Here is a 26,800-nt window from a genome sequence, read left to right as displayed (position 1 = left end):
ATTGGACCATTTTACACTATGTCCATTGTAGATTTGTATCTCTGACAGTTCGTTTGGTTGCAGGGGACATATTCAGTTTTTAAGCCCAAAATGTGCTTTTCAGGGGCTGAAAAGCATGTTTTGGCCGAGTATGATAATTTTCATTAAAACTTGATTTCTATCACTTCGAATGATGCCAAATGAATAACTTACTTGAATTGGACCATTTTACACTATGTCCATTGTAGATTTGTGTCTCCGACAGTTCGTTTGGTTGCAGGGGACATTTTCAGTTTTTATGGCCAAAATGTGCTTTTCAGAGGCTGAAAAGCATGTTTTGGCCGAGTATGATAATTTACATTAAAACTTAATTTCTATCACTTCGAATGATGCCAAATGAATAACTTACTTGAATTGGACCATTTTACACTATGTCCATTGTAGATTTGTGTCTCTGACAGTTCGTTTGGTTGCAGGGGATATATTAAGTTTTTATGGCCAAAATGTGCTTTTCAGGGGCTGAAAAGCATGTTTTGGCCGAGTATGATAATTTTCATTAAAACTTGATTTCTATCACTTCGAATGATGCCAAATGAATAACTTACTTGAATTGGACCATTTTACACTATGTCCATTGTAGATTTGTGTCTCTGACAGTTCGTTTGGTTGCAGGGGACATATTCAGTTTTTATGGCCAAAATGTGCTTTTCAGGGGCTGAAAAGCATGTTTTGGCCGAGTATGATAATTTTCATTAAAACTTGATTTCTATCCATTCGAATGATGCCAAATGAATAACTTACTTGAATTGGACCATTTTACACTATGTCCATTGTAGATTTGTGTCTCTGACAGTTCGTTTGGTTGCAGGGGACTTATTCAGTTTTTATGGCCAAAATGTGCTTTTCAGGGGCTGAAAAGCATGTTTTGGCCGAGTATGATAATTTTCATTAAAACTTGATTTCTATCACTTCGAATGATGCCAAATGAATAATTTACTTGAATTGGACCATTTTACACTATGTCCATTGTAGATTTGTATCTCTGACAGTTCGTTTGGTTGCAGGGGACATATTCAGTTTTTAAGGCCAAAATGTGCTTTTCAGGGGCTGAAAAGCATGCTTTGGCCGAGTATGGTAATTTTCATTAAAACTTGATTTCTATCACTTCGAATGATGCCAAATGAATAACTTACTTGAATTGGACCATTTTACACTATGTCCATTGTAGATTTGTGTCTCTGACAGTTCGTTTGGTTGCAGGGGACTTATTCAGTTTTTATGGCCAAAATGTGCTTTTCAGGGGCTGAAAAGCATGTTTTGGCCGAGTTTGATAATTTTCATTAAAACTTGATTTCTATCCATTCGAATGATGCCAAATGAATAACTTACTTGAATTGGACCATTTTACACTATGTCCATAGTAGATTTGTGTCTCCGACAGTTCGTTTGGTTGCAGGGGACATTTTCAGTTTTTATGGCCAAAATGTGCTTTTCAGAGGCTGAAAAGCATGTTTTGGCCGAGTATGATAACTTTCATTAAAACTTGATTTCTATCACTTCGAATGATGCCAAATGAATAACTTACTTGAATTGGACCATTTTACACTATGTCCATTGTAGATTTGTGTCTCCGACAGTTCGTTTGGTTGCAGGGGACATTTTCAGTTTTTATGGCCAAAATGTGCTTTTCAGAGGCTGAAAAGCATGTTTTGGCCGAGTATGATAATTTTCATTAAAACTTGATTTCTATCACTTCGAATGATGCCAAATGAATAATTTGCTTGAATTGGACCATTTTACACTATGTCCATTGTAGATTTGTGTCTCTGACAGTTCGTTTGGTTGCAGGGGACATATTCAGTTTTTAAGGCCAAAATGTGCTTTTCAGGGGCTGAAAAGCATGTTTTGGCCGAGTATGATAATTTTCATTAAAACTTGATTTCTATCCATTCGAATGATGCCAAATGAATAACTTACTTGAATTGGACCATTTTACACTATGTCCATTGTAGATTTGTGTCTCTGACAGTTCGTTTGGTTGCAGGGGACTTATTCAGTTTTTATGGCCAAAATGTGCTTTTCAGGGGCTGAAAAGCATGTTTTGGCCGAGTATGATAATTTTCATTAAAACTTGATTTCTATCACTTCGAATGATGCCAAATGAATAATTTACTTGAATTGGACCATTTTACACTATGTCCATTGTAGATTTGTATCTCTGACAGTTCGTTTGGTTGCAGGGGACATATTCAGTTTTTAAGGCCAAAATGTGCTTTTCAGGGGCTGAAAAGCATGCTTTGGCCGAGTATGGTAATTTTCATTAAAACTTGATTTCTATCACTTCGAATGATGCCAAATGAATAACTTACTTGAATTGGACCATTTTACACTATGTCCATTGTAGATTTGTGTCTCTGACAGTTCGTTTGGTTGCAGGGGACATTTTCAGTTTTTATGGCCAAAATGTGCTTTTCAGAGGCTGAAAAGCATGTTTTGGCCGAGTATGATAATTTTCATTAAAACTTGATTTCTATCACTTCGAATGATGCCAAATGAATAATTTGCTTGAATTGGACCATTTTACACTATGTCCATTGTAGATTTGTGTCTCTGACAGTTCGTTTGGTTACAGGGGACATATTCAGTTTTTATGGCCAAAATGTGCTTTTCAGGGGCTGAAAAGCATGTTTTGGCCGAGTTTGATAATTTTCATTAAAACTTGATTTCTATCACTTCGATTGATGCCAAATGAATAACTTACTTGAATTGGACCATTGTACACTATGTCCATTGTAGATTTGTGTCTCCGACAGTTCGTTTGGTTGCAGGGGACATTTTCAGTTTTTATGGCCAAAATGTGCTTTTCAGAGGCTGAAAAGCATGTTTTGGCCGAGTATGATAATTTACATTAAAACTTAATTTCTATCACTTCGAATGATGCCAAATGAATAACTTACTTGAATTGGACCATTTTACACTATGTCCATTGTAGATTTGTGTCTCTGACAGTTCGTTTGGTTGCAGGGGATATATTAAGTTTTTATGGCCAAAATGTGCTTTTCAGGGGCTGAAAAGCATGTTTTGGCCGAGTATGATAATTTTCATTAAAACTTGATTTCTATCACTTCGAATGATGCCAAATGAATAACTTACTTGAATTGGACCATTTTACACTATGTCCATTGTAGATTTGTTTCTCTGACAGTTCGTTTGGTTGCAGGGGACATTTTCAGTTTTTATGGCCAAAATGTGCTTTTCAGAGGCTGAAAAGCATGTTTTGGCCGAGTATGATAATTTTCATTAAAACTTGATTTCTATCACTTCGAATGATGCCAAATGAATAATTTGCTTGAATTGGACCATTTTACACTATGTCCATTGTAGATTTGTGTCTCTGACAGTTCGTTTGGTTGCAGGGGACATATTCAGTTTTTAAGGCCAAAATGTGCTTTTCAGGGGCTGAAAAGCATGTTTTGGCCGAGTATGATAATTTTCATTAAAACTTGATTTCTATCCATTCGAATGATGCCAAATGAATAACTTACTTGAATTGGACCATTTTACACTATGTCCATTGTAGATTTGTGTCTCTGACAGTTCGTTTGGTTGCAGGGGACTTATTCAGTTTTTATGGCCAAAATGTGCTTTTCAGGGGCTGAAAAGCATGTTTTGGCCGAGTATGATAATTTTCATTAAAACTTGATTTCTATCACTTCGAATGATGCCAAATGAATAATTTACTTGAATTGGACCATTTTACACTATGTCCATTGTAGATTTGTATCTCTGACAGTTCGTTTGGTTGCAGGGGACATATTCAGTTTTTAAGGCCAAAATGTGCTTTTCAGGGGCTGAAAAGCATGCTTTGGCCGAGTATGGTAATTTTCATTAAAACTTGATTTCTATCACTTCGAATGATGCCAAATGAATAACTTACTTGAATTGGACCATTTTACACTATGTCCATTGTAGATTTGTGTCTCTGACAGTTCGTTTGGTTGCAGGGGACATTTTCAGTTTTTATGGCCAAAATGTGCTTTTCAGAGGCTGAAAAGCATGTTTTGGCCGAGTATGATAATTTTCATTAAAACTTGATTTCTATCACTTCGAATGATGCCAAATGAATAATTTGCTTGAATTGGACCATTTTACACTATGTCCATTGTAGATTTGTGTCTCTGACAGTTCGTTTGGTTGCAGGGGACATATTCAGTTTTTAAGGCCAAAATGTGCTTTTCAGGGGCTGAAAAGCATGTTTTGGCCGAGTATGATAATTTTCATTAAAACTTGATTTCTATCCATTCGAATGATGCCAAATGAATAACTTACTTGAATTGGACCATTTTACACTATGTCCATTGTAGATTTGTGTCTCTGACAGTTCGTTTGGTTGCAGGGGACTTATTCAGTTTTTATGGCCAAAATGTGCTTTTCAGGGGCTGAAAAGCATGTTTTGGCCGAGTATGATAATTTTCATTAAAACTTGATTTCTATCACTTCGAATGATGCCAAATGAATAATTTACTTGAATTGGACCATTTTACACTATGTCCATTGTAGATTTGTATCTCTGACAGTTCGTTTGGTTGCAGGGGACATATTCAGTTTTTAAGGCCAAAATGTGCTTTTCAGGGGCTGAAAAGCATGCTTTGGCCGAGTATGGTAATTTTCATTAAAACTTGATTTCTATCACTTCGAATGATGCCAAATGAATAACTTACTTGAATTGGACCATTTTACACTATGTCCATTGTAGATTTGTGTCTCTGACAGTTCGTTTGGTTGCAGGGGACATTTTCAGTTTTTATGGCCAAAATGTGCTTTTCAGAGGCTGAAAAGCATGTTTTGGCTGAGTATGATAATTTTCATTAAAACTTGATTTCTATCACTTCGAATGATGCCAAATGAATAATTTGCTTGAATTGGACCATTTTACACTATGTCCATTGTAGATTTGTGTCTCTGACAGTTCGTTTGGTTACAGGGGACATATTCAGTTTTTATGGCCAAAATGTGCTTTTCAGGGGCTGAAAAGCATGTTTTGGCCGAGTTTGATAATTTTCATTAAAACTTGATTTCTATCACTTCGATTGATGCCAAATGAATAACTTACTTGAATTGGACCATTGTACACTATGTCCATTGTAGATTTGTGTCTCCGACAGTTCGTTTGGTTGCAGGGGACATTTTCAGTTTTTATGGCCAAAATGTGCTTTTCAGAGGCTGAAAAGCATGTTTTGGCCGAGTATGATAATTTACATTAAAACTTAATTTCTATCACTTCGAATGATGCCAAATGAATAACTTACTTGAATTGGACCATTTTACACTATGTCCATTGTAGATTTGTGTCTCTGACAGTTCGTTTGGTTGCAGGGGATATATTAAGTTTTTATGGCCAAAATGTGCTTTTCAGGGGCTGAAAAGCATGTTTTGGCCGAGTATGATAATTTTCATTAAAACTTGATTTCTATCACTTCGAATGATGCCAAATGAATAACTTACTTGAATTGGACCATTTTACACTATGTCCATTGTAGATTTGTTTCTCTGACAGTTCGTTTGGTTGCAGGGGACATTTTCAGTTTTTATGGCCAAAATGTGCTTTTCAGAGGCTGAAAAGCATGTTTTGGCCGAGTATGATAATTTTCATTAAAACTTGATTTCTATCACTTCGAATGATGCCAAATGAATAATTTGCTTGAATTGGACCATTTTACACTATGTCCATTGTAGATTTGTGTCTCTGACAGTTCGTTTGGTTGCAGGGGACATATTCAGTTTTTAAGGCCAAAATGTGCTTTTCAGGGGCTGAAAAGCATGTTTTGGCCGAGTATGATAATTTTCATTAAAACTTGATTTCTATCCATTCGAATGATGCCAAATGAATAACTTACTTGAATTGGACCATTTTACACTATGTCCATTGTAGATTTGTGTCTCTGACAGTTCGTTTGGTTGCAGGGGACTTATTCAGTTTTTATGGCCAAAATGTGCTTTTCAGGGGCTGAAAAGCATGTTTTGGCCGAGTATGATAATTTTCATTAAAACTTGATTTCTATCACTTCGAATGATGCCAAATGAATAATTTACTTGAATTGGACCATTTTACACTATGTCCATTGTAGATTTGTATCTCTGACAGTTCGTTTGGTTGCAGGGGACATATTCAGTTTTTAAGGCCAAAATGTGCTTTTCAGGGGCTGAAAAGCATGCTTTGGCCGAGTATGGTAATTTTCATTAAAACTTGATTTCTATCACTTCGAATGATGCCAAATGAATAACTTACTTGAATTGGACCATTTTACACTATGTCCATTGTAGATTTGTGTCTCTGACAGTTCGTTTGGTTGCAGGGGACATTTTCAGTTTTTATGGCCAAAATGTGCTTTTCAGAGGCTGAAAAGCATGTTTTGGCCGAGTATGATAATTTTCATTAAAACTTGATTTCTATCACTTCGAATGATGCCAAATGAATAATTTGCTTGAATTGGACCATTTTACACTATGTCCATTGTAGATTTGTGTCTCTGACAGTTCGTTTGGTTGCAGGGGACTTATTCAGTTTTTATGGCCAAAATGTGCTTTTCAGGGGCTGAAAAGCATGTTTTGGCCGAGTTTGATAATTTTCATTAAAACTTGATTTCTATCACTTCGATTGATGCCAAATGAATAACTTACTTGAATTGGACCATTGTACACTATGTCCATTGTAGATTTGTGTCTCCGACAGTTCGTTTGGTTGCAGGGGACATTTTCAGTTTTTATGGCCAAAATGTGCTTTTCAGAGGCTGAAAAGCATGTTTTGGCCGAGTATGATAATTTACATTAAAACTTAATTTCTATCACTTCGAATGATGCCAAATGAATAACTTACTTGAATTGGACCATTTTACACTATGTCCATTGTAGATTTGTGTCTCTGACAGTTCGTTTGGTTGCAGGGGATATATTAAGTTTTTATGGCCAAAATGTGCTTTTCAGGGGCTGAAAAGCATGTTTTGGCCGAGTATGATAATTTTCATTAAAACTTGATTTCTATCACTTCGAATGATGCCAAATGAATAACTTACTTGAATTGGACCATTTTACACTATGTCCATTGTAGATTTGTTTCTCTGACAGTTCGTTTGGTTGCAGGGGACATATTCAGTTTTTAAGGCCAAAATGTGCTTTTCAGGGGCTGAAAAGCATGCTTTGGCCGAGTATGGTAATTTTCATTAAAACTTGATTTCTATCACTTCGAATGATGCCAAATGAATAACTTACTTGAATTGGACCATTTTACACTATGTCCATTGTAGATTTGTGTCTCTGACAGTTCGTTTGGTTGCAGGGGACATTTTCAGTTTTTATGGCCAAAATGTGCTTTTCAGAGGCTGAAAAGCATGTTTTGGCCGAGTATGATAATTTTCATTAAAACTTGATTTCTATCACTTCGAATGATGCCAAATGAATAATTTGCTTGAATTGGACCATTTTACACTATGTCCATTGTAGATTTGTGTCTCTGACAGTTCGTTTGGTTACAGGGGACATATTCAGTTTTTATGGCCAAAATGTGCTTTTCAGGGGCTGAAAAGCATGTTTTGGCCGAGTTTGATAATTTTCATTAAAACTTGATTTCTATCCATTCGAATGATGCCAAATGAATAACTTACTTGAATTGGACCATTTTACACTATGTCCATAGTAGATTTGTGTCTCCGACAGTTCGTTTGGTTGCAGGGGACATTTTCAGTTTTTATGGCCAAAATGTGCTTTTCAGAGGCTGAAAAGCATGTTTTGGCCGAGTATGATAATTTTCATTAAAACTTGATTTCTATCACTTCGAATGATGCCAAATGAATAACTTACTTGAATTGGACCATTTTACACTATGTCCATTGTAGATTTGTGTCTCCGACAGTTCGTTTGGTTGCAGGGGACATTTTCAGTTTTTATGGCCAAAATGTGCTTTTCAGAGGCTGAAAAGCATGTTTTGGCCGAGTATGATAATTTTCATTAAAACTTGATTTCTATCACTTCGAATGATGCCAAATGAATAATTTGCTTGAATTGGACCATTTTACACTATGTCCATTGTAGATTTGTGTCTCTGACAGTTCGTTTGGTTGCAGGGGACATATTCAGTTTTTAAGGCCAAAATGTGCTTTTCAGGGGCTGAAAAGCATGTTTTGGCCGAGTATGATAATTTTCATTAAAACTTGATTTCTATCCATTCGAATGATGCCAAATGAATAACTTACTTGAATTGGACCATTTTACACTATGTCCATTGTAGATTTGTATCTCTGACAGTTCGTTTGGTTGCAGGGGACATATTCAGTTTTTAAGGCCAAAATGTGCTTTTCAGGGGCTGAAAAGCATGCTTTGGCCGAGTATGGTAATTTTCATTAAAACTTGATTTCTATCACTTCGAATGATGCCAAATGAATAACTTACTTGAATTGGACCATTTTACACTATGTCCATTGTAGATTTGTGTCTCTGACAGTTCGTTTGGTTGCAGGGGACATTTTCAGTTTTTATGGCCAAAATGTGCTTTTCAGAGGCTGAAAAGCATGTTTTGGCCGAGTATGATAATTTTCATTAAAACTTGATTTCTATCACTTCGAATGATGCCAAATGAATAATTTGCTTGAATTGGACCATTTTACACTATGTCCATTGTAGATTTGTGTCTCTGACAGTTCGTTTGGTTACAGGGGACATATTCAGTTTTTATGGCCAAAATGTGCTTTTCAGGGGCTGAAAAGCATGTTTTGGCCGAGTTTGATAATTTTCATTAAAACTTGATTTCTATCACTTCGATTGATGCCAAATGAATAACTTACTTGAATTGGACCATTGTACACTATGTCCATTGTAGATTTGTGTCTCCGACAGTTCGTTTGGTTGCAGGGGACATTTTCAGTTTTTATGGCCAAAATGTGCTTTTCAGAGGCTGAAAAGCATGTTTTGGCCGAGTATGATAATTTACATTAAAACTTAATTTCTATCACTTCGAATGATGCCAAATGAATAACTTACTTGAATTGGACCATTTTACACTATGTCCATTGTAGATTTGTGTCTCTGACAGTTCGTTTGGTTGCAGGGGATATATTAAGTTTTTATGGCCAAAATGTGCTTTTCAGGGGCTGAAAAGCATGTTTTGGCCGAGTATGATAATTTTCATTAAAACTTGATTTCTATCACTTCGAATGATGCCAAATGAATAACTTACTTGAATTGGACCATTTTACACTATGTCCATTGTAGATTTGTTTCTCTGACAGTTCGTTTGGTTGCAGGGGACATATTCAGTTTTTAAGGCCAAAATGTGCTTTTCAGGGGCTGAAAAGCATGCTTTGGCCGAGTATGGTAATTTTCATTAAAACTTGATTTCTATCACTTCGAATGATGCCAAATGAATAACTTACTTGAATTGGACCATTTTACACTATGTCCATTGTAGATTTGTGTCTCTGACAGTTCGTTTGGTTGCAGGGGACTTATTCAGTTTTTATGGCCAAAATGTGCTTTTCAGGGGCTGAAAAGCATGTTATGGCCGAGTATGATAATTTTCATTAAAACTTGATTTCTATCACTTCGAATGATGCCAAATGAATAATTTACTTGAATTGGACCATTTTACACTATGTCCATTGTAGATTTGTATCTCTGACAGTTCGTTTGGTTGCAGGGGACATATTCAGTTTTTAAGGCCAAAATGTGCTTTTCAGGGGCTGAAAAGCATGCTTTGGCCGAGTATGGTAATTTTCATTAAAACTTGATTTCTATCACTTCGAATGATGCCAAATGAATAACTTACTTGAATTGGACCATTTTACACTATGTCCATTGTAGATTTGTGTCTCTGACAGTTCGTTTGGTTGCAGGGGACATTTTCAGTTTTTATGGCCAAAATGTGCTTTTCAGAGGCTGAAAAGCATGTTTTGGCCGAGTATGATAATTTTCATTAAAACTTGATTTCTATCACTTCGAATGATGCCAAATGAATAATTTGCTTGAATTGGACCATTGTACACTATGTCCATTGTAGATTTGTGTCTCTGACAGTTCGTTTGGTTGCAGGGGACATATTCAGTTTTTAAGGCCAAAATGTGCTTTTCATGGGCTGAAAAGCATGTTTTGGCCGAGTATGATAATTTTCATTAAAACTTAATTTCTATCTCTTCGAATGATGCCAAATGAATAACTTACTTGAATTGGACCATTTTACACTATGTCCATTGTAGATTTGTGTCTCTGACAGTTTGTTTGGTTGCAGGGGACATATTCAGTTTTTATGGCCAAAATGTGCTTTTCAGGGGCTGAAAAGCATGTTTTGGCCGAGTTTGATAATTTTCATTAAAACTTGATTTCTATCACTTCGATTGATGCCAAATGAATAACTTACTTGAATTGGACCATTGTACACTATGTCCATTGTAGATTTTTGTCTCTGACAGTTCGTTTGGTTGCAGGGGACATATTAAGTTTTTATGGCCAAAATGTGCTTTTCAGGGGCTGAAAAGCATGTTTTGGCCGAGTATGATAATTTACATTAAAACTTGATTTCTATCACTTCGAATGATGCCAAATGAATAAATTACTTGAATTGGACCATTTTACACTATGTCCATTGTAGATTTGTGTCTCTGACAGTTCGTTTGGTTGCAGGGGACATTTTCAGTTTTTATGGCCAAAATGTGCTTTTCAGGGGCTGAAAAGCATGTTTTGGCCGAGTATGATAATTTTCATTAAAACTTGATTTCTATCCATTTGAATGATGCCAAATGAATAACTTACTTGAATTGGACCATTTTACACTATGTCCATTGTAGATTTGTGTCTCTGACAGTTCGTTTGGTTGTAGGGGACATATTCAGTTTTTATGGCCAAAATGTGCTTTTCAGGGGCTGAAAAGCACGTTTTGGCAGAGTATGATAATTTTCATTAAAACTTGATTTATATCCATTCGAATGATGCCAAATGAATAACTTACTTGAATTGGACCATTTTACACTATGTCCATTGTAGATTTGTGTCTCTGACAGTTCATTTGGTTGCAGGGAACATATTCAGTTTTTATGGCCAAAATGTGCTTTTCAGGGGCTGAAAAGCATGTTTTGGCCGAGTATGATAATTTTCATTAAAACTTGATTTCTATCACTTCGAATGATGCCAAATGAATAATTTACTTGAATTGGACCATTTTACACTATGTCCATTGTAGATTTGTATCTCTGACAGTTCGTTTGGTTGCAGGGGACATATTCAGTTTTTATGGCCAAAATGTGCTTTTCAGGGGCTGAAAAGCATGTTTTGGACGAGTATGATAATTTTCATTAAAACTTGATTTCTATCCATTTGAATGATGCCAAATGAATAACTTACTTGAATTGGACCATTTTACACTATGTCCATTGTAGATTTGTGTCTCCGACAGTTCGTTTGGTTGCAGGGGACATTTTCAGTTTTTATGGCCAAAATGTGCTTTTCAGGGGCTGAAAAGCACGTTTTGGCAGAGTATGATAATTTTCATTAAAACTTGATTTCTATCCATTCGAATGATGCCAAATGAATAACTTACTTGAATTGGACCATTTTACACTATGTCCATTGTAGATTTGTGTCTCCGACAGTTCGTTTGGTTGCAGGGGACATTTTCAGTTTTTATGGCCAAAATGTGCTTTTCAGAGGCTGAAAAGCATGTTTTGGCCGAGTATGATAATTTTCATTAAAACTTGATTTCTATCACTTCGAATGATGCCAAATGAATAACTTACTTGAATTGGACCATTTTACACTATGTCCATTGTAGATTTGTGTCTCTGACAGTTCGTTTGGTTGCAGGGGACATATTCAGTTTTTAAGGCCAAAATGTGCTTTTCAGGGGCTGAAAAGCATGTTTTGGCCGAGTATGATAATTTTCATTAAAACTTGATTTCTATCCATTCGAATGATGCCAAATGTATAACTTACTTGAATTGGACCATTTTACACTATGTCCATTGTAGATTTGTGTCTCTGACAGTTCGTTTGGTTGCAGGGGACTTATTCAGTTTTTATGGCCAAAATGTGCTTTTCAGGGGCTGAAAAGCATGTTTTGGCCGAGTATGATAATTTTCATTAAAACTTGATTTCTATCACTTCGAATGATGCCAAATGAATAATTTACTTGAATTGGACCATTTTACACTATGTCCATTGTAGATTTGTATCTCTGACAGTTCGTTTGGTTGCAGGGGACATATTCAGTTTTTAAGGCCAAAATGTGCTTTTCAGGGGCTGAAAAGCATGCTTTGGCCGAGTATGGTAATTTTCATTAAAACTTGATTTCTATCACTTCGAATGATGCCAAATGAATAATTTGCTTGAATTGGACCATTTTACACTATGTCCATTGTAGATTTGTGTCTCTGACAGTTCGTTTGGTTACAGGGGACATATTCAGTTTTTATGGCCAAAATGTGCTTTTCAGGGGCTGAAAAGCATGTTTTGGCCGAGTATGATAATTTTCATTAAAACTTGATTTCTATCCATTCGAATGATGCCAAATGTATAACTTACTTGAATTGGACCATTTTACACTATGTCCATTGTAGATTTGTGTCTCTGACAGTTCGTTTGGTTGCAGGGGACTTATTCAGTTTTTATGGCCAAAATGTGCTTTTCAGGGGCTGAAAAGCATGTTTTGGCCGAGTATGATAATTTTCATTAAAACTTGATTTCTATCACTTCAAATGATGCCAAATGAATAATTTACTTGAATTGGACCATTTTACACTATGTCCATTGTAGATTTGTATCTCTGACAGTTCGTTTGGTTGCAGGGGACATATTCAGTTTTTAAGGCCAAAATGTGCTTTTCAGGGGCTGAAAAGCATGCTTTGGCCGAGTATGGTAATTTTCATTAAAACTTGATTTCTATCACTTCGAATGATGCCAAATGAATAACTTACTTGAATTGGACCATTTTACACTATGTCCATTGTAGATTTGTGTCTCTGACAGTTCGTTTGGTTGCAGGGGACATTTTCAGTTTTTATGGCCAAAATGTGCTTTTCAGAGGCTGAAAAGCATGTTTTGGCCGAGTATGATAATTTTCATTAAAACTTGATTTCTATCACTTCGAATGATGCCAAATGAATAATTTGCTTGAATTGGACCATTTTACACTATGTCCATTGTAGATTTGTGTCTCTGACAGTTCGTTTGGTTACAGGGGACATATTCAGTTTTTATGGCCAAAATGTGCTTTTCAGGGGCTGAAAAGCATGTTTTGGCCGAGTTTGATAATTTTCATTAAAACTTGATTTCTATCACTTCGATTGATGCCAAATGAATAACTTACTTGAATTGGACCATTTTACACTATGTCCATTGTAGATTTGTGTCTCTGACAGTTCGTTTGGTTGCAGGGGACATTTTCAGTTTTTATGGCCAAAATGTGCTTTTCAGAGGCTGAAAAGCATGTTTTGGCCGAGTATGATAATTTTCATTAAAACTTGATTTCTATCACTTCGAATGATGCCAAATGAATAATTTGCTTGAATTGGACCATTGTACACTATGTCCATTGTAGATTTGTGTCTCTGACAGTTCGTTTGGTTGCAGGGGACATATTCAGTTTTTAAGGCCAAAATGTGCTTTTCATGGGCTGAAAAGCATGTTTTGGCCGAGTATGATAATTTTCATTAAAACTTAATTTCTATCTCTTCGAATGATGCCAAATGAATAACTTACTTGAATTGGACCATTTTACACTATGTCCATTGTAGATTTGTGTCTCTGACAGTTTGTTTGGTTGCAGGGGACATATTCAGTTTTTATGGCCAAAATGTGCTTTTCAGGGGCTGAAAAGCATGTTTTGGCCGAGTTTGATAATTTTCATTAAAACTTGATTTCTATCACTTCGATTGATGCCAAATGAATAACTTACTTGAATTGGACCATTGTACACTATGTCCATTGTAGATTTTTGTCTCTGACAGTTCGTTTGGTTGCAGGGGACATATTAAGTTTTTATGGCCAAAATGTGCTTTTCAGGGGCTGAAAAGCATGTTTTGGCCGAGTATGATAATTTACATTAAAACTTGATTTCTATCACTTTGAATGATGCCAAATGAATAAATTACTTGAATTGGACCATTTTACACTATGTCCATTGTAGATTTGTGTCTCTGACAGTTCGTTTGGTTGCAGGGGACATTTTCAGTTTTTATGGCCAAAATGTGCTTTTCAGGGGCTGAAAAGCATGTTTTGGCCGAGTATGATAATTTTCATTAAAACTTGATTTCTATCCATTTGAATGATGCCAAATGAATAACTTACTTGAATTGGACCATTTTACACTATGTCCATTGTAGATTTGTGTCTCTGACAGTTCGTTTGGTTGTAGGGGACATATTCAGTTTTTATGGCCAAAATGTGCTTTTCAGGGGCTGAAAAGCACGTTTTGGCAGAGTATGATAATTTTCATTAAAACTTGATTTATATCCATTCGAATGATGCCAAATGAATAACTTACTTGAATTGGACCATTTTACACTATGTCCATTGTAGATTTGTGTCTCTGACAGTTCATTTGGTTGCAGGGAACATATTCAGTTTTTATGGCCAAAATGTGCTTTTCAGGGGCTGAAAAGCATGTTTTGGCCGAGTATGATAATTTTCATTAAAACTTGATTTCTATCACTTCGAATGATGCCAAATGAATAATTTACTTGAATTGGACCATTTTACACTATGTCCATTGTAGATTTGTATCTCTGACAGTTCGTTTGGTTGCAGGGGACATATTCAGTTTTTATGGCCAAAATGTGCTTTTCAGGGGCTGAAAAGCATGTTTTGGCCGAGTATGATAATTTTCATTAAAACTTGATTTCTATCCATTTGAATGATGCCAAATGAATAACTTACTTGAATTGGACCATTTTACACTATGTCCATTGTAGATTTGTGTCTCCGACAGTTCGTTTGGTTGCAGGGGACATTTTCAGTTTTTATGGCCAAAATGTGCTTTTCAGGGGCTGAAAAGCACGTTTTGGCAGAGTATGATAATTTTCATTAAAACTTGATTTCTATCCATTCGAATGATGCCAAATGAATAACTTACTTGAATTGGACCATTTTACACTATGTCCATTGTAGATTTGTGTCTCCGACAGTTCGTTTGGTTGCAGGGGACATTTTCAGTTTTTATGGCCAAAATGTGCTTTTCAGAGGCTGAAAAGCATGTTTTGGCCGAGTATGATAATTTTCATTAAAACTTGATTTCTATCACTTCGAATGATGCCAAATGAATAACTTACTTGAATTGGACCATTTTACACTATGTCCATTGTAGATTTGTGTCTCCGACAGTTCGTTTGGTTGCAGGGGAAATTTTCAGTTTTTATGGCCAAAATGTGCTTTTCAGAGGCTGAAAAGCATGTTTTGGCCGAGTATGATAATTTTCATTAAAACTTGATTTCTATCACTTCGAATGATGCCAAATGAATAATTTGCTTGAATTGGACCATTTTACACTATGTCCATTGTAGATTTGTGTCTCTGACAGTTCGTTTGGTTGCAGGGGACATATTCAGTTTTTAAGGCCAAAATGTGCTTTTCAGGGGCTGAAAAGCATGTTTTGGCCGAGTATGATAATTTTCATTAAAACTTGATTTCTATCCATTCGAATGATGCCAAATGTATAACTTACTTGAATTGGACCATTTTACACTATGTCCATTGTAGATTTGTGTCTCTGACAGTTCGTTTGGTTGCAGGGGACTTATTCAGTTTTTATGGCCAAAATGTGCTTTTCAGGGGCTGAAAAGCATGTTTTGGCCGAGTATGATAATTTTCATTAAAACTTGATTTCTATCACTTCGAATGATGCCAAATGAATAATTTACTTGAATTGGACCATTTTACACTATGTCCATTGTAGATTTGTATCTCTGACAGTTCGTTTGGTTGCAGGGGACATATTCAGTTTTTAAGGCCAAAATGTGCTTTTCAGGGGCTGAAAAGCATGCTTTGGCCGAGTATGGTAATTTTCATTAAAACTTGATTTCTATCACTTCGAATGATGCCAAATGAATAATTTGCTTGAATTGGACCATTTTACACTATGTCCATTGTAGATTTGTGTCTCTGACAGTTCGTTTGGTTACAGGGGACATATTCAGTTTTTATGGCCAAAATGTGCTTTTCAGGGGCTGAAAAGCATGTTTTGGCCGAGTATGATAATTTTCATTAAAACTTGATTTCTATCCATTCGAATGATGCCAAATGTATAACTTACTTGAATTGGACCATTTTACACTATGTCCATTGTAGATTTGTGTCTCTGACAGTTCGTTTGGTTGCAGGGGACTTATTCAGTTTTTATGGCCAAAATGTGCTTTTCAGGGGCTGAAAAGCATGTTTTGGCCGAGTATGATAATTTTCATTAAAACTTGATTTCTATCACTTCAAATGATGCCAAATGAATAATTTACTTGAATTGGACCATTTTACACTATGTCCATTGTAGATTTGTATCTCTGACAGTTCGTTTGGTTGCAGGGGACATATTCAGTTTTTAAGGCCAAAATGTGCTTTTCAGGGGCTGAAAAGCATGCTTTGGCCGAGTATGGTAATTTTCATTAAAACTTGATTTCTATCACTTCGAATGATGCCAAATGAATAACTTACTTGAATTGGACCATTTTACACTATGTCCATTGTAGATTTGTGTCTCTGACAGTTCGTTTGGTTGCAGGGGACATTTTCAGTTTTTATGGCCAAAATGTGCTTTTCAGAGGCTGAAAAGCATGTTTTGGCCGAGTATGATAATTTTCATTAAAACTTGATTTCTATCACTTCGAATGATGCCAAATGAATAATTTGCTTGAATTGGACCATTTTACACTATGTCCATTGTAGATTTGTGTCTCTGACAGTTCGTTTGGTTACAGGGGACATATTCAGTTTTTATGGCCAAAATGTGCTTTTCAGGGGCTGAAAAGCATGTTTTGGCCGAGTTTGATAATTTTCATTAAAACTTGATTTCTATCACTTCGATTGATGCCAAATGAATAACTTACTTGAATTGGACCATTGTACACTATGTCCATTGTAGATTTGTGTCTCCGACAGTTCGTTTGGTTGCAGGGGACATTTTCAGTTTTTATGGCCAAAATGTGCTTTTCAGAGGCTGAAAAGCATGTTTTGGCCGAGTATGATAATTTACATTAAAACTTAATTTCTATCACTTCGAATGATGCCAAATGAATAACTTACTTGAATTGGACCATTTTACACTATGTCCATTGTAGATTTGTGTCTCTGACAGTTCGTTTGGTTGCAGGGGATATATTAAGTTTTTATGGCCAAAATGTGCTTTTCAGGGGCTGAAAAGCATGTTTTGGCCGAGTATGATAATTTTCATTAAAACTTGATTTCTATCACTTCGATTGATGCCAAATGAATAATTTACTTGAATTGGACCATTTTACACTATGTCCATTGTAGATTTGTATCTCTGACAGTTCGTTTGGTTGCAGGGGACATATTCAGTTTTTAAGGCCAAAATGTGCTTTTCAGGGGCTGAAAAGCATGCTTTGGCCGAGTATGGTAATTTTCATTAAAACTTGATTTCTATCACTTCGAATGATGCCAAATGAATAATTTGCTTGAATTGGACCATTTTACACTATGTCCATTGTAGATTTGTGTCTCTGACAGTTCGTTTGGTTACAGGGGACATATTCAGTTTTTATGGCCAAAATGTGCTTTTCAGGGGCTGAAAAGCATGTTTTGGCCGAGTATGATAATTTTCATTAAAACTTGATTTCTATCCATTCGAATGATGCCAAATGTATAACTTACTTGAATTGGACCATTTTACACTATGTCCATTGTAGATTTGTGTCTCTGACAGTTCGTTTGGTTGCAGGGGACTTATTCAGTTTTTATGGCCAAAATGTGCTTTTCAGGGGCTGAAAAGCATGTTTTGGCCGAGTATGATAATTTTCATTAAAACTTGATTTCTATCACTTCAAATGATGCCAAATGAATAATTTACTTGAATTGGACCATTTTACACTATGTCCATTGTAGATTTGTATCTCTGACAGTTCGTTTGGTTGCAGGGGACATATTCAGTTTTTAAGGCCAAAATGTGCTTTTCAGGGGCTGAAAAGCATGCTTTGGCCGAGTATGGTAATTTTCATTAAAACTTGATTTCTATCACTTCGAATGATGCCAAATGAATAACTTACTTGAATTGGACCATTTTACACTATGTCCATTGTAGATTTGTGTCTCTGACAGTTCGTTTGGTTACAGGGGACATTTTCAGTTTTTATGGCCAAAATGTGCTTTTCAGAGGCTGAAAAGCATGTTTTGGCCGAGTATGATAATTTTCATTAAAACTTGATTTCTATCACTTCGAATGATGCCAAATGAATAATTTGCTTGAATTGGACCATTTTACACTATGTCCATTGTAGATTTGTGTCTCTGACAGTTCGTTTGGTTACAGGGGACATATTCAGTTTTTATGGCCAAAATGTGCTTTTCAGGGGCTGAAAAGCATGTTTTGGCCGAGTTTGATAATTTTCATTAAAACTTGATTTCTATCACTTCGATTGATGCCAAATGAATAACTTACTTGAATTGGACCATTGTACACTATGTCCATTGTAGATTTGTGTCTCCGACAGTTCGTTTGGTTGCAGGGGACATTTTCAGTTTTTATGGCCAAAATGTGCTTTTCAGAGGCTGAAAAGCATGTTTTGGCCGAGTATGATAATTTACATTAAAACTTAATTTCTATCACTTCGAATGATGCCAAATGAATAACTTACTTGAATTGGACCATTTTACACTATGTCCATTGTAGATTTGTGTCTCTGACAGTTCGTTTGGTTGCAGGGGATATATTAAGTTTTTATGGCCAAAATGTGCTTTTCAGGGGCTGAAAAGCATGTTTTGGCCGAGTATGATAATTTTCATTAAAACTTGATTTCTATCACTTCGAATGATGCCAAATGAATAACTTACTTGAATTGGACCATTTTACACTATGTCCATTGTAGATTTGTGTCTCTGACAGTTCGTTTGGTTGCAGGGGACTTATTCAGTTTTTATGGCCAAAATGTGCTTTTCAGGGGCTGAAAAGCATGTTTTGGCCGAGTATGATAATTTTCAATAAAACTTGATTTCTATCACTTCGAATGATGCCAAATGAATAATTTACTTGAATTGGACCATTTTACACTATGTCCATTGTAGATTTGTATCTCTGACAGTTCGTTTGGTTGCAGGGGACATATTCAGTTTTTAAGGCCAAAATGTGCTTTTCAGGGGCTGAAAAGCATGCTTTGGCCGAGTATGGTAATTTTCATTAAAACTTGATTTCTATCACTTCGAATGATGCCAAATGAATAACTTACTTGAATTGGACCATTTTACACTATGTCCATTGTAGATTTGTGTCTCTGACAGTTCGTTTGGTTGCAGGGGACATTTTCAGTTTTTATGGCCAAAATGTGCTTTTCAGAGGCTGAAAAGCATGTTTTGGCCGAGTATGATAATTTTCATTAAAACTTGATTTCTATCACTTCGAATGATGCCAAATGAATAATTTGCTTGAATTGGACCATTTTACACTATGTCCATTGTAGATTTGTGTCTCTGACAGTTCGTTTGGTTACAGGGGACATATTCAGTTTTTATGGCCAAAATGTGCTTTTCAGGGGCTGAAAAGCATGTTTTGGCCGAGTTTGATAATTTTCATTAAAACTTGATTTCTATCACTTCGATTGATGCCAAATGAATAACTTACTTGAATTGGACCATTGTACACTATGTCCATTGTAGATTTGTGTCTCCGACAGTTCGTTTGGTTGCAGGGGACATTTTCAGTTTTTATGGCCAAAATGTGCTTTTCAGAGGCTGAAAAGCATGTTTTGGCCGAGTATGATAATTTACATTAAAACTTAATTTCTATCACTTCGAATGATGCCAAATGAATAACTTACTTGAATTGGACCATTTTACACTATGTCCATTGTAGATTTGTGTCTCTGACAGTTCGTTTGGTTGCAGGGGATATATTAAGTTTTTATGGCCAAAATGTGCTTTTCAGGGGCTGAAAAGCATGTTTTGGCCGAGTATGATAATTTTCATTAAAACTTGATTTCTATCACTTCGAATGATGCCAAATGAATAACTTACTTGAATTGGACCATTTTACACTATGTCCATTGTAGATTTGTGTCTCTGACAGTTCGTTTGGTTGCAGGGGACTTATTCAGTTTTTATGGCCAAAATGTGCTTTTCAGGGGCTGAAAAGCATGTTTTGGCCGAGTATGATAATTTTCAATAAAACTTGATTTCTATCACTTCGAATGATGCCAAATGAATAATTTACTTGAATTGGACCATTTTACACTATGTCCATTGTAGATTTGTATCTCTGACAGTTCGTTTGGTTGCAGGGGACATATTCAGTTTTTAAGGCCAAAATGTGCTTTTCAGGGGCTGAAAAGCATGCTTTGGCCGAGTATGGTAATTTTCATTAAAACTTGATTTCTATCACTTCGAATGATGCCAAATGAATAACTTACTTGAATTGGACCATTTTACACTATGTCCATTGTAGATTTGTGTCTCTGACAGTTCGTTTGGTTGCAGGGGACATTTTCAGTTTTTATGGCCAAAATGTGCTTTTCAGAGGCTGAAAAGCATGTTTTGGCCGAGTATGATAATTTTCATTAAAACTTGATTTCTATCACTTCGAATGATGCCAAATGAATAATTTGCTTGAATTGGACCATTTTACACTATGTCCATTGTAGATTTGTGTCTCTGACAGTTCGTTTGGTTACAGGGGACATATTCAGTTTTTATGGCCAAAATGTGCTTTTCAGGGGCTGAAAAGCATGTTTTGGCCGAGTTTGATAATTTTCATTAAAACTTGATTTCTATCACTTCGATTGATGCCAAATGAATAACTTACTTGAATGGGACCATTGTACACTATGTCCATTGTAGATTTGTGTCTCCGACAGTTCGTTTGGTTGCAGGGGACATTTTCAGTTTTTATGGCCAAAATGTGCTTTTCAGAGGCTGAAAAGCATGTTTTGGCCGAGTATGATAATTTACATTAAAACTTAATTTCTATCACTTCGAATGATGCCAAATGAATAACTTACTTGAATTGGACCATTTTACACTATGTCCATTGTAGATTTGTGTCTCTGACAGTTCGTTTGGTTGCAGGGGATATATTAAGTTTTTATGGCCAAAATGTACTTTTCAGGGGCTGAAAAGCATGTTTTGGCCGAGTATGATAATTTTCATTAAAACTTGATTTCTATCACTTCGAATGATGCCAAATGAATAACTTACTTGAATTGGACCATTTTACACTATGTCCATTGTAGATTTGTTTCTCTGACAGTTCGTTTGGTTGCAGGGGACATATTCAGTTTTTAAGGCCAAAATGTGCTTTTCAGGGGCTGAAAAGCATGCTTTGGCCGAGTATGGTAATTTTCATTAAAACTTGATTTCTATCACTTCGAATGATGCCAAATGAATAACTTACTTGAATTGGACCATTTTACACTATGTCCATTGTAGATTTGTGTCTCTGACAGTTCGTTTGGTTGCAGGGGACATTTTCAGTTTTTATGGCCAAAATGTGCTTTTCAGAGGCTGAAAAGCATGTTTTGGCCGAGTATGATAATTTTCATTAAAACTTGATTTCTATCACTTCGAATGATGCCAAATGAATAATTTTCTTGAATTGGACCATTTTACACTATGTCCATTGTAGATTTGTGTCTCTGACAGTTCGTTTGGTTACAGGGGACATATTCAGTTTTTATGGCCAAAATGTGCTTTTCAGGGGCTGAAAAGCATGTTTTGGCCGAGTTTGATAATTTTCATTAAAACTTGATTTCTATCACTTCGATTGATGCCAAATGAATAACTTACTTGAATTGGCCCATTGTACACTATGTCCATTGTAGATTTGTGTCTCCGACAGTTCGTTTGGTTGCAGGGGACATTTTCAGTTTTTATGGCCAAAATGTGCTTTTCAGAGGCTGAAAAGCATGTTTTGGCCGAGTATGATAATTTACATTAAAACTTAATTTCTATCACTTCGAATGATGCCAAATGAATAACTTACTTGAATTGGACCATTTTACACTATGTCCATTGTAGATTTGTGTCTCTGACAGTTCGTTTGGTTGCAGGGGATATATTAAGTTTTTATGGCCAAAATGTGCTTTTCAGGGGCTGAAAAGCATGTTTTGGCCGAGTATGATAATTTTCATTAAAACTTGATTTCTATCACTTCGAATGATGCCAAATGAATAATTTGCTTGAATTGGACCATTTTACACTATGTCCATTGTAGATTTGTGTCTCTGACAGTTCGTTTGGTTACAGGGGACATATTCAGTTTTTATGGCCAAAATGTGCTTTTCAGGGGCTGAAAAGCATGTTTTGGCCGAGTTTGATAATTTTCATTAAAACTTGATTTCTATCACTTCGATTGATGCCAAATGAATAACTTACTTGAATGGGACCATTGTACACTATGTCCATTGTAGATTTGTGTCTCCGACAGTTCGTTTGGTTGCAGGGGACATTTTCAGTTTTTATGGCCAAAATGTGCTTTTCAGAGGCTGAAAAGCATGTTTTGGCCGAGTATGATAATTTACATTAAAACTTAATTTCTATCACTTCGAATGATGCCAAATGAATAACTTACTTGAATTGGACCATTTTACACTATGTCCATTGTAGATTTGTGTCTCTGACAGTTCGTTTGGTTGCAGGGGATATATTAAGTTTTTATGGCCAAAATGTACTTTTCAGGGGCTGAAAAGCATGTTTTGGCCGAGTATGATAATTTTCATTAAAACTTGATTTCTATCACTTCGAATGATGCCAAATGAATAACTTACTTGAATTGGACCATTTTACACTATGTCCATTGTAGATTTGTTTCTCTGACAGTTCGTTTGGTTGCAGGGGACATATTCAGTTTTTAAGGCCAAAATGTGCTTTTCAGGGGCTGAAAAGCATGCTTTGGCCGAGTATGGTAATTTTCATTAAAACTTGATTTCTATCACTTCGAATGATGCCAAATGAATAACTTACTTGAATTGGACCATTTTACACTATGTCCATTGTAGATTTGTGTCTCTGACAGTTCGTTTGGTTGCAGGGGACATTTTCAGTTTTTATGGCCAAAATGTGCTTTTCAGAGGCTGAAAAGCATGTTTTGGCCGAGTATGATAATTTTCATTAAAACTTGATTTCTATCACTTCGAATGATGCCAAATGAATAATTTTCTTGAATTGGACCATTTTACACTATGTCCATTGTAGATTTGTGTCTCTGACAGTTCGTTTGGTTACAGGGGACATATTCAGTTTTTATGGCCAAAATGTGCTTTTCAGGGGCTGAAAAGCATGTTTTGGCCGAGTTTGATAATTTTCATTAAAACTTGATTTCTATCACTTCGATTGATGCCAAATGAATAACTTACTTGAATTGGCCCATTGTACACTATGTCCATTGTAGATTTGTGTCTCCGACAGTTCGTTTGGTTGCAGGGGACATTTTCAGTTTTTATGGCCAAAATGTGCTTTTCAGAGGCTGAAAAGCATGTTTTGGCCGAGTATGATAATTTACATTAAAACTTAATTTCTATCACTTCGAATGATGCCAAATGAATAACTTACTTGAATTGGACCATTTTACACTATGTCCATTGTAGATTTGTGTCTCTGACAGTTCGTTTGGTTGCAGGGGATATATTAAGTTTTTATGGCCAAAATGTGCTTTTCAGGGGCTGAAAAGCATGTTTTGGCCGAGTATGATAATTTTCATTAAAACTTGATTTCTATCACTTCGAATGATGCCAAATGAATAACTTACTTGAATTGGACCATTTTACACTATGTCCATTGTAGATTTGTTTCTCTGACAGTTCGTTTGGTTGCAGGGGACATATTCAGTTTTTATGGCCAAAATGTGCTTTTCAGGGGCTGAAAAGCACGTTTTGGCAGAGTATGATAATTTTCATTAAAACTTGATTTCTATCCATTCGAATGATACCAAATGAATAACTTACTTGAATTGGACCATTTTACACTATGTCCATTGTAGATTTGTGTCTCTGACAGTTCGTTTGGTTGCAGGGGACATTTTCAGTTTTTATGGCCAAAATGTGCTTTTCAGAGGCTGAAAAGCATGTTTTGGCCGAGTATGATAATTTTCATTAAAACTTGATTTCTATCACTTCGAATGATGCCAAATGAATAATTTGCTTGAATTGGACCATTTTACACTATGTCCATTGTAGATTTGTGTCTCTGACAGTTCGTTTGGTTACAGGGGACATATTCAGTTTTTATGGCCAAAATGTGCTTTTCAGGGGCTGAAAAGCATGTTTTGGCCGAGTTTGATAATTTTCATTAAAACTTGATTTCTATCACTTCGATTGATGCCAAATGAATAACTTACTTGAATGGGACCATTGTACACTATGTCCATTGTAGATTTGTGTCTCCGACAGTTCGTTTGGTTGCAGGGGACATTTTCAGTTTTTATGGCCAAAATGTGCTTTTCAGAGGCTGAAAAGCATGTTTTGGCCGAGTATGATAATTTACATTAAAACTTAATTTCTATCACTTCGAATGATGCCAAATGAATAACTTACTTGAATTGGACCATTTTACACTATGTCCATTGTAGATTTGTGTCTCTGACAGTTCGTTTGGTTGCAGGGGATATATTAAGTTTTTATGGCCAAAATCTACTTTTCAGGGGCTGAAAAGCATGTTTTGGCCGAGTATGATAATTTTCATTAAAACTTGATTTCTATCACTTCGAATGATGCCAAATGAATAACTTACTTGAATTGGACCATTTTACACTATGTCCATTGTAGATTTGTTTCTCTGACAGTTCGTTTGGTTGCAGGGGACATATTCAGTTTTTAAGGCCAAAATGTGCTTTTCAGGGGCTGAAAAGCATGCTTTGGCCGAGTATGGTAATTTTCATTAAAACTTGATTTCTATCACTTCGAATGATGCCAAATGAATAACTTACTTGAATTGGACCATTTTACACTATGTCCATTGTAGATTTGTGTCTCTGACAGTTCGTTTGGTTACAGGGGACATATTCAGTTTTTATGGCCAAAATGTGCTTTTCAGGGGCTGAAAAGCATGTTTTGGCCGAGTTTGATAATTTTCATTAAAACTTGATTTCTATCACTTCGATTGATGCCAAATGAATAACTTACTTGAATTGGCCCATTGTACACTATGTCCATTGTAGATTTGTGTCTCCGACAGTTCGTTTGGTTGCAGGGGACATTTTCAGTTTTTATGGCCAAAATGTGCTTTTCAGAGGCTGAAAAGCATGTTTTGGCCGAGTATGATAATTTACATTAAAACTTAATTTCTATCACTTCGAATGATGCCAAATGAATAACTTACTTGAATTGGACCATTTTACACTATGTCCATTGTAGATTTGTGTCTCTGACAGTTCGTTTGGTTGCAGGGGATATATTAAGTTTTTATGGCCAAAATGTACTTTTCAGGGGCTGAAAAGCATGTTTTGGCCGAGTATGATAATTTTCATTAAAACTTGATTTCTATCACTTCGAATGATGCCAAATGAATAACTTACTTGAATTGGACCATTTTACACTATGTCCATTGTAGATTTGTTTCTCTGACAGTTCGTTTGGTTGCAGGGGACATATTCAGTTTTTAAGGCCAAAATGTGCTTTTCAGGGGCTGAAAAGCATGCTTTGGCCGAGTATGGTAATTTTCATTAAAACTTGATTTCTATCACTTCGAATGATGCCAAATGAATAACTTACTTGAATTGGACCATTTTACACTATGTCCATTGTAGATTTGTGTCTCTGACAGTTCGTTTGGTTGCAGGGGACATTTTCAGTTTTTATGGCCAAAATGTGCTTTTCAGAGGCTGAAAAGCATGTTTTGGCCGAGTATGATAATTTTCATTAAAACTTGATTTCTATCACTTCGAATGATGCCAAATGAATAATTTTCTTGAATTGGACCATTTTACACTATGTCCATTGTAGATTTGTGTCTCTGACAGTTCGTTTGGTTACAGGGGACATATTCAGTTTTTATGGCCAAAATGTGCTTTTCAGGGGCTGAAAAGCATGTTTTGGCCGAGTTTGATAATTTTCATTAAAACTTGATTTCTATCACTTCGATTGATGCCAAATGAATAACTTACTTGAATTGGCCCATTGTACACTATGTCCATTGTAGATTTGTGTCTCCGACAGTTCGTTTGGTTGCAGGGGACATTTTCAGTTTTTATGGCCAAAATGTGCTTTTCAGAGGCTGAAAAGCATGTTTTGGCCGAGTATGATAATTTACATTAAAACTTAATTTCTATCACTTCGAATGATGCCAAATGAATAACTTACTTGAATTGGACCATTTTACACTATGTCCATTGTAGATTTGTGTCTCTGACAGTTCGTTTGGTTGCAGGGGATATATTAAGTTTTTATGGCCAAAATGTGCTTTTCAGGGGCTGAAAAGCATGTTTTGGCCGAGTATGATAATTTTCATTAAAACTTGATTTCTATCACTTCGAATGATGCCAAATGAATAACTTACTTGAATTGGACCATTTTACACTATGTCCATTGTAGATTTGTTTCTCTGACAGTTCGTTTGGTTGCAGGGGACATATTCAGTTTTTATGGCCAAAATGTGCTTTTCAGGGGCTGAAAAGCACGTTTTGGCAGAGTATGATAATTTTCAT

This window comes from Stigmatopora argus, chromosome 7, assembly GCF_051989625.1.
Source record: "Stigmatopora argus isolate UIUO_Sarg chromosome 7, RoL_Sarg_1.0, whole genome shotgun sequence".
NCBI lineage: Eukaryota > Metazoa > Chordata > Actinopteri > Syngnathiformes > Syngnathidae > Stigmatopora > Stigmatopora argus.
This window is presented reverse-complemented; position numbering follows the sequence as displayed.